This window comes from Psammomys obesus, unplaced genomic scaffold (genome assembly GCF_907164565.1).
Source record: "Psammomys obesus unplaced genomic scaffold, mPsaObe1.curated_primary_1811, whole genome shotgun sequence".
Taxonomy (NCBI): Eukaryota; Metazoa; Chordata; class Mammalia; order Rodentia; family Muridae; genus Psammomys; species Psammomys obesus.
This window is the reverse complement of record NW_026592710.1, coordinates 5,198,103-5,211,472: the sequence shown is the minus strand read 5'-3', so window position 1 is coordinate 5,211,472 and position 13,370 is coordinate 5,198,103. Positions and strand designations below refer to the sequence as shown.

Below are 13,370 nucleotides of genomic sequence, written 5' to 3'. Positions count from 1 at the left end.
GGGGAAAGAAGGACAAAGAAAGTTATGATGTTGACCAGAGGAGAGCTGGAGGGAAGGAAGCATCAAGCTAGCGCCTCAGTGAGAGCTTGCTGGCCCTGAGGAGGCTCAGCGGTAAAGCAAGTGCTTCTCATGTGGGAGTCCTGGTCCCACCAAACCGCTATAAACAAAACCAAAGCTGTTTTTAGTGTTTCTACATATGGTTCATAGCCTGGGCCCAATTTAAGAATATGGATAGAATTTTCTCAAGCAGGGGCTCTTTGGGTGACCCAAGAGGAGGGGGCCCACTTCAAGCTTGTCTACAGAGTGAGTGCCAGGCCAGCCAGGCTATGCTACAGTCTTTGTAGACCCTGTCTCAAAAAACTAAACCCTTATTCATATAAAATCTCAGTCTAGACTCTGCGATTTGTCTGAAGGAAAGCACCTAATCATTAACTTTTATTGTGGCCATATCAGGCTTTATTAGCAGATAAAGCAATGATTTGCTGACTCTCCATTTGCCCTTAGCCATTGGCAAGGTGGAAGTGCTGGCCTCCAGATTTCCCCATTGCTTTCCTGTTGTGACACCCTGAGGGAAGGCCATAAAATTGATATCCACTCCCAAATGACTCTCACAGCTGGAAACTAGTCAGCTCACAGGACACTCAGAGCTACTGTTGTACCGTTGGGCAGAAGGAAGATATTCCAAAGAGAGCACTCGTCCTTCCCCTCAGCTACCAGACTATTGAATCAGGACCTCAAGAAACCAGGATTTCCCCAGGGCATACTGGGAGAAGAAAATGCTGATACCCGGTGCCAGCCTGGAAAGGAGCCTGGGTCCCCGAGAGAGATTTAACAGAACACCTCACAGCAGAGGCGGGCTCCAGTGGTGAGGGACAGGCCACAGCTTGCCCACGGCGCCTTGGTCATACACACCTCTTGCCCTCAAGTCTCATCCCATAAGAGACAGACTTGGTGGGGGATGGTCACTGGGCACTGTTCCTCTGTCCACTGGGGCCACATTGAAGCAACCTCCTTTCGATTCTCACTATTGTTTGTTAAACTGGCTTATTGAAGATGGGTGGTTAGGCCTGCCTAGCTTTGGGGGCTGCTGGGACCTAGGCTCTGCCCCTCGTGATGTAGGCAACCTGTGTTCCCCTGTGAAGGCTCAGCTGGCATTCCTACAAAACCTGTGTCCCTGAGTCTCCTGTCTTTACTTTCTGTTTGTGGTTTGGGTACAATGACGGCCACCAGGGTGAGTGTCTCATTTTCTCAGGTTTTGTTACAGAGGGTTGATTTGCTCTTACGAACAGGGCTTCGTCTACCATAAGACTGGCCCAAGGACACTGTGGCACCTCTTTATTTTTTAATTTAATCTAATTTTGGGATTTTGAGATAGGGTTCCTCTGTGTAGCCGTGGCTGTCCTGGACTTGCTTTGTAGTCCAGGCTGGCCTTGAGCTCAGTGATCCACCTGCCTCTGCCTGTCTGAGTGCTAGGACTAAAGGCGTGTACTGCCACTGCCTAGCTCACCTTTCTTTTTATATATCCCCGATTGTGCAGCGAGAGGGGGCCTCAGGTGTTTCATTGCCAGGATCCTACCGGGCTGCTGTGCCGTCCTTACTTTTCTGTGGTCAGAGATTGACCTGTGCAGCTGCTCTGGTGCTGCCTCAGTCTGACGGCTGACATGCACTCAGTGAAGAGTCACAGGACGTGATGAGGCTGCCGAAAATAGTTTTTAAAAGTGGAAGCTTATGTTTTCAGCTCTTTGTTGAAATATAATTCATATTTCATATAGTTTGCTCATTTGCACAGAATTCTCTTTTAATTGTTTTCTTTTTCTTTTACATTTATTTATTTATTCTGTATACAGTGTTCTGCCTGCATGTTACCCTGCACACCAGAAGAGGGCGCCAGATCTCATTATAGATGGTGTGAACCACCATGTGGTTGCTGGGAATTGAACTCAGGACCTCTGGAAGAGCAGCCAGTGCTCTTAACCTCTGAGCCAGCTCTCCAGCCCTCAGAATTCCCCCTCCCTTTTTTTTTTTATTAGTTTTATTTTCTGTGTGAGTGTTTTGCCTGTGTGTATATATGTGTACCATGTACATGACTAATGCCCATAGAGGTCAGAAGAGCATGTCAGATCCCCTGGACCTGGAGTATAATCTATCGTGTGGGTTCTGAGAACTAAACCTGGCTCCTCTGCAAGAGCAGCCAGTCAGCCCCACAATAATAATAATAATAATAATATTACGTGTGGAGGGTACAGTAGGTCAGAAGACAACTTGAAGGAGTCGGTTCTCTCATTTCGTCATATCTGTGGTCCTGGGGCTCAAACTCAGACCATCGGGTTTGGCGGCGAGTGCTTTTACCATGAGCCATCGCAGTAGCTCCAAGTGCAAGTTTCACTTCCTGCTCACTGAGCGGCCATTACTACAGCCATTTTCCAGTCAGTGGAAGAGAAGCATCTGCCCTTCAGCCATCTCCCTGCACAGGACCATCTTCCCTAGCCCCAGGACCTGCACATGCCCGGCAAATGCTCCAGTGTGCGGTCACACCCTCGGCCTGTATTATTCATAAAGTGGTTTAAAACACACATGTTGAAGGCGGGCCTAGGGGCACCTGCTTGTAATCCTAAACACCTAGGTGGTGGACACAGGGAGATCACAGGTCAAGGCCAGTCTGGGTCATATAGCAAGACTGTCTCAAAGAGAATGAAAGTGTGTGTTGAGGAACTGAAGGTGGCTGCCTGCCATCTTCATGGATAGAAGTGTTCAAGATCTCATGGCTTAGTACCTCCACGTTGATGGGTGAAGTCAGTGCAAAACCAGGCAAAAGCATCAAAGCAGCCATTCTCAACCTGTGGGTCGAGACCCCACTGGAAGTTGCATATCAGATATTTGCACTGAGATTCATAACAGTAGCAAAATTACAGTTATGAAATAGCAACAAAAGTGATGTTATGGTTGGGGCTCACCACAGCATGAGGAACTGTATTAAAGGGTCGAGGCATTAGGAAGGGTGAGGACTGCTCATTAAGACACCGATGAGTTTATCCTGAAGTTCAGAGGGAAGAGGAAACAGCCCAAACTGGTTATGATCATTCTGATGGCAACACAGGAGGTTGAGAAATTTAGCCTTCTGGACCTGGGGGCTTGTACATTTCTCAGAAATGAAGACTTGGTATTGGATCTGCCTTTCCTCTGCACCCGTTTAACCTTTGCAGACCTTGGACCTCACTGGTTATCTGGAGAGCGCTGTCTCCTGCCCCTGTCTTTTGGGTGCCTGGAACCTGAGGCTCCTCCCTACTTCAAGGGTACCCTGGCTCTTGGACTTGGCTCCCTGGTATCTTGTTCTTTCCTCCTCTGAGCAACTTTCCATTTGCTGACTCTGTGGGTCCTGAACACACCTGTCTCTCTGCTTTCCAGCCCTCATCTTGACTTTTTAGGTTCCATGGCCAGCCACAGCCCGTAGCACGTATGATTTCCCTTCCGTGTATCATCTGCTCTGCAATGAGACAGTTCTCTGTGTGTGTGTTCATGTGTACGTGTGGAGGCCTGACGCCGACACATCTATCATTTCTCAGAAGCCTTCTGGGTTGTGTTTTGAGAAAGTATCTCACTGGGACTCAGGGCTCATTAATTAGGGTAGGCTGGCTAGCAAGAGGCCCTCAGGGGCCTGCCTGTTTCCACCTCCCCAGGGCTGCCCTGCCTGGCTTTTTTGGTGGGTGCTGGGACTTTGTGCTCACCCAGGAAGCACTTTCCCCAGTGTGCACGTTTCTTGTTAAAGCTCTGCATGGTGCACGGTATAAATGTTAGAGCTCGTGCTCCTCAGCCTGGCATAGAGGATAAGTGCCAGGCCTCTGCCCTCCTGAGCAGACCGACACCATCAGGGAGAGGTGGGCACCTTGCCTTGGGGGGCTTCCTGATAAGGGGTACCTTTAAATACTTTCCTCTCTCAAGCTTGAGCTCTCTTGTTCTTTGGCCTTTCGCTATGGGATGAAACAATAAGAAAGCCCTCAAGAGATGCTGGACCCTCAAGCCTCTCAGCCTTCCCAGCCTCCAGAATGACAAAAGAGAAATCCCAGCTGGGCACCAAGGCTTAACTATACCATTTGAACCCTACAAAATATACTCGACTTGGCTTCCCAAGCCCTCAGGCCAAAGTCTCATAGCACACGGCGGCCCACCCTCCACTCTGTCCACTTTAGCCCTGGGCTCTGAGCCTGCCATATCCTCTGGCCGGTTCAGTGTCTCCCACCCTGCAGGATACCCTCCATCTCTCCTCAGCAGCCCTTACCACGGCTCCCTCCGAAAGGGATGAGCTGTTCTTAGAAGTGTGACTTGTCCCCACAATATGCTGTCCATCAAGATGACCTACCTTCCCAGAAGGTGTGGTACCAGCTCAGCCTCCCAGACCCTGCTCCTCCTTGGAATCTGCCCCTTGAGTGCTGTGGCAATAGAGTTATGATGGCACAAATGTCAGGGCACATTTATTTCAAAGGTGGTGCCTTTGAGCTGCTGGTTTTCATTAGCCCGCCCTGCCCCCTCCCTCCGTCTGCTCTGGGCTATGCCTTCCATTCTGGAAGCTTCCGCTTTTCCCTCAGCCACCTGCTAGTTCACCCAGTTGTCTTGCTTTCTGGACGTCACACTCAAAGCCTCCTGACCAGCTATGCCCACCAAGGGTGTCCGTGTCTCAGTCTAGTGTCCCTCTTTGCCAATACCCAGCTCAGGTCTGCACACAGAGTTCCTCTGTGATGCCCTGAAGAACTGGCAAAGGTTAACAAGGGATCCTGTGGTCTCTTAAGAGAGGGGCGGGACCTGAGCAACAGGCGCTGCTATCGCACAAACGCTCTCGGTTTTGTTTTGCTTCTTTTGGCACAGGCTGGGGCTTTTCAGAAGGACGAGTGAGCTGTGTGTCTGTCCTTCCTCAGTGTTCAGGCCTGTCTTGCTCCTTGTGGAAGTTTCTGCCAGCCAGGAGCACCAGGAAGCTCTTTAGGTTAAAACATGTTTTTCCTCTGGGAAGTGCCTATTTGCTTTGGAGCTTTTGAGCAATCTTCAAAGCCTGGAGACCTTGCACTCTGATGCGTGCCCAGTGGCTCAAGGGAGAGCACGGAAGTGACGGCTCCAGTGGCCCATAGCATGGCCTAGTAGTGACAGCCTACCTGGACACAAGAGCGACCTCAGTGCTCCCAAAGATCCATGCGGCAAAGGCCGGGAGCCCAGTGTGCTAGGGTGACTGTGCTGGCATCAGGTCCTCTGACCATGGGCTGAAATTTCCAGAACCATGAACTAGAGCAATCCTTTTCTGTTTAGAAGTCGGCTGTCTGGGCCAGTAAGATATCTCACCAGGCAGGAGTTCTTGCTTCCAAGCCCGACAGCTGGGCTTCAAGCCCTAGAATCCACAGGGTGGAAGGAAGCTGCTGCCTGCAATTTTTTTTTTTCTCACCTCCACATAGGATAAATAAATAAATGAGGAAAAAGTTGGTTATCTCAGATCTTTGTCACAGTGGCCAAAGCTGATACCGCACAAGGGACTAAAGATTTCCATCCCCCAACTCAGCTGGGCCTGGCAGTTTTGTCTGTGGCTGTCCCTGGTGGCTGTCCTGTGGCCTGCTGTGTCTTCCCTCCAGGACAGAGGGCCTGCAGGCTGCACCCTAAGACTTCCCCCTTCCTACTCCCGGTTTCAGGTGGCTTTCCTGAGAATGCACCAAACCTGACCTGCTGGCTCAGGCTTCTCCCAGGTCTCCCCTGTAGTCCCGGCTGTCCGCTGCACTTCGGGCCTCCTCTCTGCCTCAGTGCCTGCACCCATGCTGCCCGGGGCTTCTCCTCCTGAAGACTGTCTTCCCTGAGCCCCGGGAAATCTGTCTCACACATGCATTTACATATACTTTTGTTGGCTGTCTGTCTCCCTTACTAGAGTTCTTTTGACTTTTTAAAATGTTTATTATGTGGTTGTGGTTGTGTGTGTGTGTGTGTGCGCGCACGCACATGCATGAGTGTAACAATTCCTCCCCGCTCCTCCTCCCCACTCTCGCTCCTGTCCCCCCTTACCAGTTCCAGCCCTGCTACTTCTGCCCCCACATGCTTCCTAAGTCACCTCCTCCACCCATTGCTTCTGCCTGGCCACCCCACCCTGTTCACATTTCCGGACAACTCATCCACTCCCCACTTCACAGCTTGGAACACGCAGCCCTGGATCCGCAGCCATAGGTCTCGTTGACCTTGGAAGCCTCCCTGGCCCTCTGGACCCAGAGGAAGTCCAGGCTCTCCCTCCCCGGCTTCACCATCGCTGATCCCAACCCTGGCAAGCCTGCCAATCTGGCTGCAGGGGCTGTAGTCTACTCCTGAGACAGCTTTGCTCCCCCAGCCTTCTGCTGGCTAATGACTGTCCCGTCCTAGCCGGACCATCGCGGTTCACTCAGGCCAGAGGACACGCACTGGAAAGTCACAGTGGCTGTCTCTAGGAGGAGGGCTCTGAGACAAGCCCTAAACATGGCCCGAGCTCTGCACTACGCATCTAGACCGTCCTGGGTCCTGGTGCTGTACTAGAGTGAGGGGGCTTGTGAGCTGGAGTGGGGGTCTATGATTAGCTTGAGATATAAGGTGTTTGCTTCATTTAGAAACGGTGTCTCAAATAGCCAGGCTCCCCTCAGACTTGCCGCTTTCCAGTGTGCCCCTCCACACCTGGCTTATGTGATCCTGGAGGCTGAACCCAGAGCTTCCTGAATGCTGGTCAAGCACTCTGTCCCCCAAACACAAGCTTTTAAAGAGAGAAAAGCCAGGCCTGCTCTCAGGAGCTGGTCCCAAGGACAGGCCTGGGCCGCCAGCCCCCACAGGTACAGCACAGTGCCCAGGAGCTGCCTGCGGTCTGCGGTGGTGGTCTCCCAACCGTCTCTGCCTGACTCGGGGGCGACAGTGCCTGCTCTGAGCATCTCAGCGGCCAAGCTTGGGTGTCAGCCACTCCCTGAGGCTTATGGGCATGCTGGGACATCAGTAAGAGGGACAGAGTCTTCTCTGAGGCCTGAGCCCCTGGCCCTGCCATTTTGCATTTGTCAAATGACCCTGACACTGGAGGTGACAGGAGGTGCAGGAGAGTGAGTAAGAAGAACTCTATGCCCTACTGAGTCCCGCCCTGTCCCTCACTCATCCTGCTCTGTGGGTCAGGCCTCTGTCTCACTCACCTGGGATAGCACAGGCCACCAAGATTGCCTATGGATAGCCCCAGGGAAAAGAGCGGAGCCACGGAGGACAGGAATTCCCCTTGCCCGGCTCCATGGCTCTCGGCAATCCTGTTCTTTGTATCTAAGCAACCCAGAAGCCTTTTGGCTGCCTCGATCCACTGAGTTTGTCCCACGTTTATCCACATTGGGAAGTGTCCTTCCTTTCTGAGGATTCTGTCCTTTAAAAGCTCAGTGCTTGAGCTGGCATGGTGGAGCATACCCGAAATCTCACACTGGGAGGCTGAGGCAGGAGGATTGTCACCAGTTTATTGCTGAAATGAAACAACATGACCAAAAGCAACCGAAGGCTCTAGCCTGTGTCAAGTTAATGTAAAACCAGCAGGCACAGAGATGCTGTCCAAAGAGAAACAAATTCCTCTCTTAGCCAGAGATGGTGGCACATGTCTGTCATTCCAGCCGTTGGTAGGCAGGAGGATGGTGAGTTCAAAGCCAGTCTGGGCTATATAATGTGGTGTGTGTTGGGGGCATCTTGGCTTTCCAAGCAACAGTCAGAACCATTCATCAACCCAGCTTCCATTCAGCCTGTTTAATGCTGGGGGAGGGGTCAGGAGAAGCCACCTGCCAGCTTCCTCTGGTGTCTGGTCCCAGCCACCATGTTTCACGATGCCACAGGATTGGTGGCCATGGCGAACAGGGCCATCAGGCCACCTCGGGGACACAGCACATCTCCAGAGAGTGGAGATGACTTTTGCAAGCACTGTGAGTCCTCTCCTTTTGCCCAGTCCACTGGAAGTGGACTGTCCTTTTAGGTAAGCGGTCTATTAGTATTATTAACAACATGGATAGACAGACAGACAGCAGTATACTGGAGGCTCTGACAAGAGTTCATGCCCTCAAGGAAGAGGAGGGGTCGGTCCTTCTTATAGTAGAAAGGAGTGGGTTTCATGCCAAAGCACCCGCCTGCTGCCAGGCAGTCCTGATTCCTGAGGTGGGGGAGGGGGAGAAGAACAGTGCCACCTGAGGATGTGGAAGAGGAGGAGCCAACTAATTAAGATGTCCTTGTTATATAGATGGGGAATGTGTCACCACTAGAAGCCCTTAGTAACCTGAGCTCCGGAAGCTTCCATGGAAGCCGGTGTTGACTTCCTTGTGGGATGTCTATGTTGACTGCCATTTTCCTGGAATCTGGGCCCTGGGGAGTCTGTTAGAGACTCAGACTCACCATAAGGGGCTTGCCAGTTGCCTCGACAGTGCTGTAACAAAGGCCACCTCAGGCGGGTGTGTGCCGAGCGCGGCCTGGTGTGATCCAACAAGGCCTCACGCCTGTATCAGCTCCAGCCTCTCTCCCAGCTTCCACACCTCGGTCTGTTTGTGTGGCTCTCATCCTAGGGCAAAAACTGTGAGGATTCGGGGGAGCTGGTCTCCCCAGCACACACTAGTGTCTTGCAAGCTGCTTTGCAGGGCTGGTTCCACCTTCATGGAGGGCAAGGCCTCGTCTACCTTCTCGTCACTACAGCCTCGGCCCCTTGCAGTAATACAGACACTCCAGATACTCCCTGAAAAAAATGAACATTTATTTCTGGACTGCTTCACAGCCTGGGGCGGGGGGGGCAGCTTTAATTGTCAACTGGGCATGACCCAGAATCTCCTAGAATGAGAGTCCCAGCGAGCGGCTGTCTAGATGGCCCCTGGCCAGGTGTTAGGAGACCCTTTTGATTATGCTGTGAGACAAGACTGTGGGCGGCACCATTCCCTCAGTTTGGGTCCTGGGTTGTGTAAGAGTGCAAAAAGCAAGTTGAGCACTAAGCATACATGCATTTACTTTCTTTGATCTTTTTAAAACAATCTTTTCGGATTTTTTTATCTTACGTATACGAATATTTTGCCTGCACATGGACGTGCGGTACCGACAGCGGGCAGAAGGTGGCACCACCCGCCCTGGAAATGGAGTCATGAATGGTTGCGAACCACCTCGTGGGTGCTGGAAGTGGAACTTGGCTCCTTTCCAGGAGCAGCAAATGCTCGAGCAAAGCCGTCACTCCAGTCCTGGTCTCTGCTCTCAACTACGGATGCTGTCAGCTGTTGCAAGTTCCTGCTGCCGAGGCTTTCCTGCCATGGTGGCCTGCAACCTAACTGGTGATCTAACTTCTCCAAGTTGCTGTTGCCAGAGTGTTTTATCATAGCAACAGAATGAACCTAAGACATATCTCAGAGGCTCTAGCTGGCCTTGAGCTGGGTCCTCTCCTTTTAGGGCATAAAGGCAGCTGGTGCTTGCTGTTTCCTGCATCCAGGAAGACACAGGCTGGCATGCTGGCTACCGTTCCTCCCCGAAACCTCACCTGGGTCCCGGGAGGATTCTGTTGAGATGGTTTCAGGAAGTGCCCATGGTGCTCAGCCAGCGTGTCCAAGCAGATGTGCCGATGATGGGGCCAAGGGCGAGCATGCTAAAGGTGACCGTGGTGACGCTGCAGCCAACCCCAGGCCTGTCTGAGCAGCGCAGCTTCCTCTTCTCCCCTTCGCATCTGCCTCCCACCCAGGACCCAACAAGGCCTGGCTGTGATCAGTGATGGAGACTGGGTACCACAGCCCATGAGAGCAGCCGCCAGCGAGGCCCCTCCAGGGAAAAAGGTGACTACACTTGTTTTATCAGCCTTCAAAGACTGGGGTTGGGAAATCGATTTTATCTATTTGCCTCTAGACTCAGGAAGTAGACATTGGTGGGAGTTCTGGAGAGAATGCCAACAAGTCTAGAAAGATATTCGAATGGAGCCACATATGATGACCCTCTCCAACACAAATGCTTTATCACTGGGGGGATGAGTGAGCATGAGATTTCATCGTCCGTGCTTATCCTAATTGGAGGGCAGAGAGGTGAAACATCTTTTCTCATAAGTGCCTTAGTTTGCTAGACCGTGACCAAAAGCAACTTGGGAGGGAAACGGTTTCTCTAGCTTACCTATCCTGTGTCACAGCCCCCTGGGGGAGGTCCAGGCAAGACCCTGGAGGCAGAAACTAAAGCAGAGCCCACAGAGGAACGCTACTCACTGGCTTGCTCCTCATGGCTTGCTCAGTCTGCTTTCTTACAGAGCCCAGGGCCACCTGCTCAGGGATGGCACCGCCCCTAGTGGGCTGTGCTTCCCCCGCCACGCCCCCACAGCATCAATCAAGAAGATATCCCACAAAGCTGACTCCAGGCCAGTCTGATGGAGGGGTTTTCTCTGTTGAGGTTTCCTTTTTCTAGATCGCTTCTGCTAGACTGGCAGAAATCTAACCAGCGTATTGAAGTGGGATAGCAAAGGTCAAAATAACAAGAGAAAAAGCGTACAAATTTTATTTGCTACCACCACTTGTGTTTGTACATGCTCAGAGACCTCTGTTAAAAAGAAATAAAGATTTAAAGATGCAGTTAAAGTGGTGTGTGTAGGAGGACGCTCAGGCCACTTAACAAAGGGTAGAAGTTACAGGGAAGAGAGAAGTTGAAATGAGTGTGGAAAGGAAATGGACAGAGGGGGTTGGTTGGTGCAGACGCAGCTCAGGTGCATGGATGGAGGGAGAGGAAACCCTGGACACGAGCTCAAAATTGTGCCTTTGCTCAGGTGGCATATTTTAGGGGCTCACTCTGCTTCCCATCAATATTTTAAACCGAATTTTGCTGCATTGTCGTCAAAACTGTATATAAACCCGTAGTAGAGAACTCAGTCACCTACATCACCGGCAGATGTGCCAAGGAAGCTTGCACGCACGCACACACACACACACACACACACACACACACACACACACGTGTAACCCTCCATGTAGGAAGGAAGGTACTCTGAAGACAGACACTCAGGTTCCCCCCTTGGCCTAGGAGACTGTTGAGATAGTGGTCCCCAAGACTCCTCAAGGCTCCCATGCTGGAAGAAGGGAAAGGCTGCCTCCCAGTACCAGCCGAGGAGGAAGCTGGCAGACCAACCACCTTGCAGGGCAGACTGACACAGAAGACAGCGGCGGACCGGGCAGGTCACTGGATCTCTTTGCTCCTCCTCCTGGGGTGGCCATCTTGACTGGATCTCCTTGCTATGCTTTTTACTAGCCATCCCTTCACCTTGTTAATGAGCTTGTCCTGGATGGTGGGCTGAGCCGGCTTAGGTGACCAGGGCCATACAGTTACACACAGTGGTTATTCCTTCTGCTCTCACAAGCTTTTTACTATTTAGAATGCTTTGGCAAGGAGCCTCTGATCTCCTGAAACCTGAGGGAGTGAGGAGGAGAGGAGGAAGCATTCTTGTAAATGCTGGGATTCCAGCTCAAGCACTTTTCCCTCTGGCTTCTCCACCTCTGTCCCTCCCAGGCTCCCACCACCCTCCTTTGGATTATGAGGAGATTGGCATTTCTATCATTTCCTACTTAAAAGCCTTGCAAGACCACTAACCAAGAGCATCACGCCATTCTCTTTTTGAGAACATTTTGGCATGTTTCCTTTATTGTTATCTCTGTGTCCACAGGCAGACTCGGACCCTGTGAGTTCTATGTGAGACACACACAGAGAGAGAGAGAGAGAGAGAGAGAGAGAGAGAGATGTTTGTGGCACTAGAGAGATGGCTCAGCGGCTAAGAGCACTGGCTGCTCTTCAGAGGGCTGGGGTTCAATCACTATTGTCCACAAGCAGTTCACAGCCATCTGTGTGACTCCAGCTCCAAGACGGCTGCCCTCTTCTGGCATCCTCTGGCACTGCACACACATGGTTCATATACATACCTGCAGGCAAACACTCATACACATAAGTAAATAATAAATACATCTCTTTTAAAATTGCATCTAGGGCCTGGAGAGACAGCTCAGTGGTTGAGAGCACTTACCGTTCTTCCAGAGGACCCAGGTTTGATACCAGCACCCACATGGAGGCTCACAGCTGTCTGTAACTCTAGGAGATCTGATGCCCTTATCTGATCTCTGTGGGCATCGCACATGTGTGGTGCACAGGTATGCACACAGGCAAACATTCACTCAAGTTAAACATACAATGTACTGAACACTGCAGGCCTCCTTTCTGTGTCACTATCCCCTTAACACAGCGAGTCGTTATTACAGTCTTCATGTTTCATGTGGCAGAAATGCTCTAGGGATTTGAAGATTTTGGGGTGTATGGGAGGGTTATTGGGTTATATGCGCAAATGTTACAGGCTTTGTAGGAGAGAATGGGATAGCCTCAGATTGTGTCGGTGGGTGGCAAATCCTGACTTTGTGCCCAGATCTCCTCAGAGACCTTGGGGAGCTAATGCCAGGATTTGGGGACTCTGTCATAATAAGTCTACACATGGTAAAATGACATATTCCACAGATCTCTGACAAGCTTGAGGGCCAGCATATGAGTTACTCTGTCTATCTTTAGTTATCTGCTCTGAACTGCATCCTGTAAAACAGAATGTTATAATCTCTAATTCTGGCATATTCCTTAGATGAGTGTTAGGACCATCTATTTCAAGTAGGTCTACATAGGCAAACTTTGTAGCTATCCATCCTAGGCTTGACCTTGAAAACATAGACAAGAGACTAGGTAAAGCTCAATCTTGTAATCAACTGCAGTCATTAGCATGACTTTAAATATATTTCTGAACTAAAAGCAAAACTTTCAATCAAACTCAGTTCATAGAGGGGCTGGCAAATCTTGCTGGTTCTACCACATTGCATAAAGACTGAACATCAAAAAGCTTAAAGGACAAAAGTTTCACTTAGCACCAAACAGGGAACTGAACACAGCTGGCAGACCTCAACAAAGATGGCGGTAAAACCATGTTCCACCCTCTTTATCCCTGAACCAACATGGTGTCTGGCCATGTGTTGTTACAGGCTGTGGCCGGCAATTTAAAACATTGCCATCAGGTGTCGCCCCCTCCCACGGTGTGGCACTGTGGAGCATTTACAGTTTCCTGTAATCAAGTTCTGACATTGTAAACAAATAAGTTTTAGAACCAATTACAGAACAGAACAGTATAGAACAATTTTAAACTACACTTGAACAATTTTGGCCACACCAAACCTATCAGCCAGAAAGAAACAGCATTAATCTGTTTTTTTTTTTTTTTTTTTTTTCAGGAACTGCCAAAACATTGGCAGCCAGGCACCAGGGTTGAATCACACATACAGCATGCCACAAAAATACAACCTTGAATTATATATATATATATATATATATATATATATATATATATATATATATATATATAT

The 13,370-nt window shown here is 50.5% G+C and overlaps 1 long non-coding RNA gene across 1 annotated transcript in view; it reads right to left on the bottom strand.

The window, feature by feature from the left end:
- Nucleotides 1-11,550: 11,550 nt before the first annotated feature.
- Nucleotides 11,551-13,370, bottom strand: part of LOC129682722 (uncharacterized) — an 8,284-nt gene continuing 6,464 nt past the window's right edge. The window contains exon 3 of the long non-coding RNA XR_008721028.1: nucleotides 11,551-11,900. This is a non-coding gene — a long non-coding RNA (uncharacterized LOC129682722). The remainder of the gene's footprint in view (nucleotides 11,901-13,370) is intronic.